Genomic DNA, 7,046 nt, shown 5'->3' with positions numbered 1-7,046 from the left:
GGCTGCTGCACAGGGGCCCGGCTGGGCCGGCCCTCCCGCGTGGCGTTGTTCCTGCGAGCCAGGCGGGCCAGCTCTCCCCGCGCACGCGCCTTGCTCGGGGCCGGGCGAAAACTAACCCGGGCGTTTCCAAGCGCCCGGGGAGCCAACGCCCCTGGCTCGCTCAGCAGCGCAGCGCCGCCAGCAGCCCGGGGCGCCACGAAAGCACAGCGGCCGTCCCGCGCTGCCCGCGGCTGCGTGCCGGGAAAGCGGTCCCGAGAACCGAGGGCCAAACCGTGCCCCTCCCCCATGCAAGCAGAGCGCCCTTGGGCGCCGCGTGGAGCCCGGCTGGAGCCGCGGCCTTGGCTCAGAGGGTTTGTCCAGCTTCCCCCTCCCGAGTGAGCAGGCGCCCGGCTTCATGCAGCCGGAGGGCCGGGGCAGGAGGGCTGAGCCTGTTCCTTGGTGTGTATCTCCCCTTAGCTGTCCCCAGGCTTGCAGCGCGCTGCCACCTTCCTGGCGCTGGAGCTGCTGCCGGAGCAGGGGCGTTACAGCCCGGCCCGCTTGCCCCCGAGCCCCTCCCCGGAGCAGCTGGTCTTGGCCGGGCGGCCCAGGGATGCCCAAAGCCAGGGCGGCCCTGCGCGGGGCTGTCAGTGCCTTACGCGGGAGCCAAAGGTCTGCGCTCAGCGCGCTTTGCTGGCTGGGATTTGCCTGGGTTCGCGGTGGGCGCCTCGCACCCGGCCCGGCTTAGCAGGGCAGGGAGCCGGGGAGTTGAGCGAGACGGCAGCAGGTTTGAAACCGCCGCGGAAGAGCGCCTGGAAAGCTGAGTGCCCGCCAGAAGGGGACCAGGCTGCGCCCTTCCCCGGCGCCCCAGCTGGGTTGGCCGGTGCTGCGCACAGAGGAGGTTGGAAAATAATCTTTAGTTTCTGCACCCTTATTTCGGAATGACCCAAACTCCAGCCCGGGAACAACAACCGGGGAAGATGCGGTCCTTGCCGGAGAGAGCATGACCTCTGGGCAGCGGAAAGGGGACCGGATAAGGCTTGAAGAGACAAGTAGGAAAATGTTTGCTGACAGCCAGGGTTCAGCCAGGACCGTGCTTTGCCACAAGCCAGTCGTAGGCTGCAGGAGGGCAACAATTCAGGTAGCACGTGGGAACCTTCAGAATCCAACGCGACAAGAAAACCTCCTCATCCAATCTGTTAGCCTATAAGGTGCCACAGGACTTCTGGCTGTTTTTGCGGATACAGACTCACAGGGCTACTCCGGTGACACTCCCCTAAACATATGTAACCCTCAGTGGTCACTCGAAATACATGACTACAAAAAGCTGATTCCTAAGCACTGCCAACTTCTGTGCTGCACAATCATTCTGTCATTCTGCAAGGTAGCTGAAAACTTCGGAGCTCTACGTGTCAAACTTAAACAGAGCCTTTCTGGCAACCAGAGGGCTTAAAATCTCTGTTTCTCAACTTTTTTTTACAAGTACCTCTTTTTAAAAAAATTGATAACGTACCCCTAGACCTTCTCCGTGTACCCTTAAGGTTGCACATACCATCAATTGAGAAACATGGTCCTAAGGTATCTGAGGTTTTGGAACAAATGCCGTTCAACCTTTCCAGATTACTGAACCCTTTCCAGGACTCAGATTATTTTTTTTGTCATACTACCAAGTTACACCTCACTTAAAAACTACCTACTTGCAAAAATGTCACAGCAGACTACTACTGAAAACTTGCTGACTTTCTACCATCTTATTACCAAATAAATGAAGTGCAATAGAAATATTTTAGTCATATTTCAGCATAAGGCATAGGAAGCGGTAGACACAAGTAATTATCTGAATGAACTTTTAGATTGTACTGACTTTACTAGTGTTTTTATGTATCCCGTTGTAAAACTAGATAAATACCTAGAGGAACTGATGTACCCCCTAGAAGACCTCTGAATACTCCAAAAAGTATCCATCCCCCTGGCTGAGAAACACTATTAAATGATCTGTATTATTGATTAGGACCACCCTACTTAGTGGTTCAGACCTTTAACACCTGAGGATCTGTTTTTACTTTGCCAAGATGATCCTGTCTCCCCAGCAGGTGTGAGTAACCAAGGTGTGTTCAATCAATGAGTGGTGGGGACAGGATAAGACCTCACCTCACTACGATGGGTCTAAAACCAGAGTATTCGCAGGGTGGTTTTGACCATGACTCCAGCAGGAGCTAGACTGGTCTCTTCAGGCTGGAACTGGGTGGCTGGAATGGGAGAAGAAGCTGAGAACATCCAATATAAAGCAACATTTGTAAGGGGTTTCAAAATCTAGTTGGCTGAAGTGAGGCTTTGGTTACATCCCAGCTGGCACATTTGTTCCAACAGGGTATGGCCATTTCTCAGGCACTGTGCCCACACTTGCCATCTGATCCTGTACGTGACTGATGATTATTTACAGCCTATGTTATTCCCTGCTCCAAAATGCATGTCTTATGTTAGGCCACTTTGGAACATTACATTTTAGTCAGTAGTGGGAATGTTAAACCTAGCAAATCCTAATAGTGCCCTCCAAATAGAACAAAGCACCATCAGAAGGAGGTTTAATGAGCTCTTTGCTAAGGAAATAATTCCCTTAATCAGAAGCTGGAAGATTTCTCCTCTCTCCTGCCCACATCAGGGAAAAAGAATATCTTCCATTCACTATGTACACCGCGAAGCAGAGGCAAATGAGCTGTGCTTGAAATTGAGAATTTGGCCTTCCCCAGCACACGTGCTAATCCCAGCTCTTAATTAATTAATTAAATACTGATTCCCCTTTTAGCAAACCATGCCAGCCTCATCTTTCCACATCTGTAAAATGGAAAGAATACAACCTACAGCAAACTCTTTCATATCCAGCAGTCCTGGGACAGGGAGGTTGTGGGATATTCAAATACTCTGGATAATAGAGAGGTATAGCTAGCAATGCATAACACTAAAGAAAAAAACAGCTTAGATGTTAAGCAACAAACAAAAATGTATGCAGACAACTTTACCTACGTACAACGTAGTACTGCACACTGTCAGCGTGTACTGTATGTGCTGTATTTATTCCTATTTACTTTCACTAAGCTGTACTTATGGAAAACATAATGAAAATTTACTCACGGTTAAAAAGCCGGGTGTGTGAGAGTTCTGGCTGATAGAATGCTGGATACGACAGAGTTTACTGTAGCTCTTTCCCTCTCAGGACTGACATAGATTATTGAATATTTTTAAAGCTGGTAGAAGGAGTAAATGCTGTTGTGTGCATATGTACCTGTTATTGCATCCGGCTTGCAACATGATAGTCCTAGATATTTTGCAGCTATTGCAGTTTGGTTGGCATACATTTTATACAGCAATGTAATATTCCAGGTTCTCACGTATGGGCTAGGAGAAGGCACCCTTTAATTTCAAGCACAAAAATTGTTTTTTTATTTGCATGCTTTTAGAGCTGCACCAAACCACTTGTTCTCCCAGCAAACAGATTTCTAAATGCTTGTGAGCGTCCTGCTATTTGCTTTGTGGGCTCACTTTGGCTTCTCCCCGTTAACCTCAAAATACGTTTTTTAATTAACTATCTAGATCAGCTAGAAAACTGGTGTTTCTAAAGTCCCAGAGCTAGTGCAGCTGTTGAAATAGGAAGTAATAATCATGCTAGGGACACCACATTGTGACACCCTGAGCTGTGCACCTGTCTCAATCCAAGCAGGTGTCTGTACAAGAAGCAATGTAAATAGAACACAGAAGCAGCACTTTTTGGTGATTCTGCCCCTCCTTCATAAAGGCTTCAGCAGGCCTAGAGCTGAAGAAGAGGGAGAAAAGGGAAACTTCTAAACAGCATTTGAAAGTGCATTTTTGTCCTTGGCTAGTTTGTTGGTTAACTCTAGTGCAGTTTGAACCCCTCTAGTCCAGCATTCTCTTGCCAGCAACATCTGTCATCCGGCAGGATTTTAGTTCGCTGGACAACCAGTTATCATGACTGTGGCCAAGTTCCCCGTGATCCCATATAATTTGTTTGCATCCAACAGACCTGGCTCTCAGGGTTGTGTGCTTTCATGTAGCTGTAATTTACCCCAAACGTCTTCTGAAAGCCCAGTGAGCAGTGGAAATGTTGATAATGCTGCTAGACAATATTGACCTCCCATTCTCCACCAAATTCACTCAGCGCTGAGCAGGTCCAGAGGGAGGTGGAGAAGAAAGGTTCAACCTTGTATAGGGAAGAATTGTCAGGGAGAAAACAGGGAAGAAATGCCTTTGATTTTTCAGTCTGAAATAAAGCACAAAGACTTGAGATCAAGCACAAGAAAGGCCATTACAGCCAAAGAGAAAGAGGGCTATATGCACTAATCTGGCCACCTCTTCCATATGCCTGGAGCAGTCATCAGACCTGAGCGACACGCTAACGCTGCAGCACTGCTCTGCTATTGCGCCTGTGCAACTGTCTTACTGGGGAAAAGTCCAGCCAAACAAGGGCTGCTGCAACAGTGCCTTATACTGAATGCCAGCCAAAAATAACCAATGCTGTTACTGAAGTGCAACTGCCATGACCCACAACTCTTCTATGGTAAACTACCAAGCAGAAGAGTATCACCCCAGAAACAGCTATATCTGAGCTGATGACTGGGAAGATGTGAGCTGGGAGGAAGGTGTCTGTCGGAGAGGCAGTGGAGTCCAGCATGAAGACAATAGCTTGGGACTAACAGAGGGTGGCCTGGGTTTTTATTCCCAGCTGTATTCAGCTATGTGCTCTTGGGCAAGTGTGTTCCTCACTCGTTCTACGTCTGGCTTGTTTATTTAGCTTGTAAGCTCTTTGGGGCAGGGACTCTCTCAGACTTGGTTTGTAAAGTGCCAGGCACAACGGGGGCCCCTATCTCAGTAGGGGCTCCTAGGCCTCACAGTAATGTGATATTTCCATCCAAAGAATGAGCTGTAGCAAATACGGGCTCCCTTTTGGCACAGTACTGTTCAGAAGCAATCTATAAATATTGGGCTTTTCTGTGAGTACGTGTTCCAAACGGAGGAGAGCGGTGGCCATGCAGTGGGGTTTTGGCGACGGGTAGCTGTGGCGGTAAACCACTATCACCTGTGTTACAGCTGTAGTGACATGCCCCATAAGAATTGTCCATTCTTGTTTTAAAGCTTGTGTGTTACTAGCACCTGGTTACTTCTGTTAACACTTGTGAAGCACCTTGAGCTGGCAAACAGCATGCCTGAGGGGTCTGTGGCTACTCCATGTATATTAGTGGGCAGCGCCAGGTTTATTTATCCCCTTCTGTTCCTTATGTGGTCACACTGTTTATAAAGCTAGATGGGATCACCAAGCTTATAGCTTCACAGGGGATAAGGAGCTGCTGACGGGCACTGGGCCAACTTCTTACGCCAATAATAATTAGACTAATTGCAAGGGGGGAGACTACCACCCTCTCTGAGCTGGAATCCCCTTCTAGCTACAGCCTACAGACTCGTCAGCCTGGCTCCACCAGCCCTTGAGTAGAGGTGGGTGCCCAAAAACAATGTTTTTTTCTGGTACTTTGGCTCCAGCTGTATTGGTGAGAGGCCACATTTTTCTGCATCTGGTAATAATTTTTTGCCAGATGCTAGCAGGGAAATTTCCTAACTATAGCACATCAGCTCAGACTCTCAAAGTATCGCTGGAGCACGGGCAATGGGAACTGTGGCTTGTGGCTGGTAGGGCACATTTGCACTAGATGCACAGTGTGTACCCTGCAATGAGTCGTGGTGGATCGACTGTGTCCAAAGAGGTGTCCGAGGTGTTATTTCTTATATGGTCCATCTAGGCCACAGGCAGAATTGTGTTATGTGCTGAGTGCCCTGATCCAGTAGCCTCAGAAAATGGTCTGGTTCTTGGTTTTGTGGGAGGAGGAAGCTGGGAGACCAGTGAGGGTTTGATTTCATGTTTTTTAAAACCTGTTCTTATTCGGAATGTCATGAAAACTAGGGGCCTGATTGAATAGGTAACGGACCAGGTAATAATAGCTCCTTTGGAAGAATCCTAAAGCGTCAGCCCTTGTAGAGATGTGGCCTAAACTGAGACTTGGCCTAACTATGTCGCCTAACGCCTGGTGACAAGCTCTCTGAAGAAGCGCCATCGTTGGTTTCACATGATCAGCCCCTTCCAGTTTCCTCCTATTCAGCCCGCAACGGTTCTTGTGTGTGTTTTAAGTTGTTACAACAACCTGGCTCTGTAGTCTACTCCCTTCAGCAGGAAATAAGGTGGCCCCAAACCATTTGGTTATGAGAAGGCAAGAAAACAAAAAGTAGGAAAGGTTGGTGGGGGAAGGCACCCAAACTATTATCTGCAGTTGTCCACTAGTCGCTGCAGGAGGCATCAGTGCTCCCCATCTGACACTGGGCGGGGGGTTGTGGGATGGTGGTAAATCATCAGCCCACACCGCCTCACTCCTGGCCCCAGGCCAGAGAGGAGACCGCAGGCGTGAGGAAACCGCTCAGGTCTCGGTGATGCAGCCTTAGGTTGTGAGTTGCATAGGGCTGTGGTGCCTATACGACAGAATATTCTGAAATATGGGCCTGGCTCCACCAATGTTTGGTCTTAGAGTTTCAGAGCCATCCTGTCCTTATGCCAGCCCAGGGCAACCGCTCTGGGCCCCACTCTTTGGGGGACTCTGTGCTTCAGGGGGCTGTGTGGTGCAGGGCAGCAGGAGCCATTGGTGGCAGGGACTAGCATTGTTAGCAGAGAGCAACCAGGCCTCAGTTGTCTCCCGCCCACTCTGCTCCAGCCCCACTCCTTCAATTCTCCCAAGCCCCAGACGTACCCCACCCGCTTCCACTCTTCCCCCAACTTCCCACCCCCACCTCTTTCTGGCTTCTGCCCCTTCTCCTGAGTGACACCAGGAAAATGGCGGCCTGGTTTGCTTGCTGCTGCCAGCCCAGGCCTTCTGCTAACCTCCCAAGGTGCCCTGTATTCCACCTCCCCCAGAAGCATGGGTTGGCCTGGATCACCCTATGAACAGGATGGCTCTGCTTGGACCCATTCTGGGCACCGTAAAGGATGATGAGTAGGACAATGGAGGGAACCAACT

This window comes from Carettochelys insculpta, chromosome 1 (assembly GCF_033958435.1).
Source record: "Carettochelys insculpta isolate YL-2023 chromosome 1, ASM3395843v1, whole genome shotgun sequence".
Lineage (NCBI taxonomy): Eukaryota > Metazoa > Chordata > Testudines > Carettochelyidae > Carettochelys > Carettochelys insculpta.
This window is presented reverse-complemented; position numbering follows the sequence as displayed.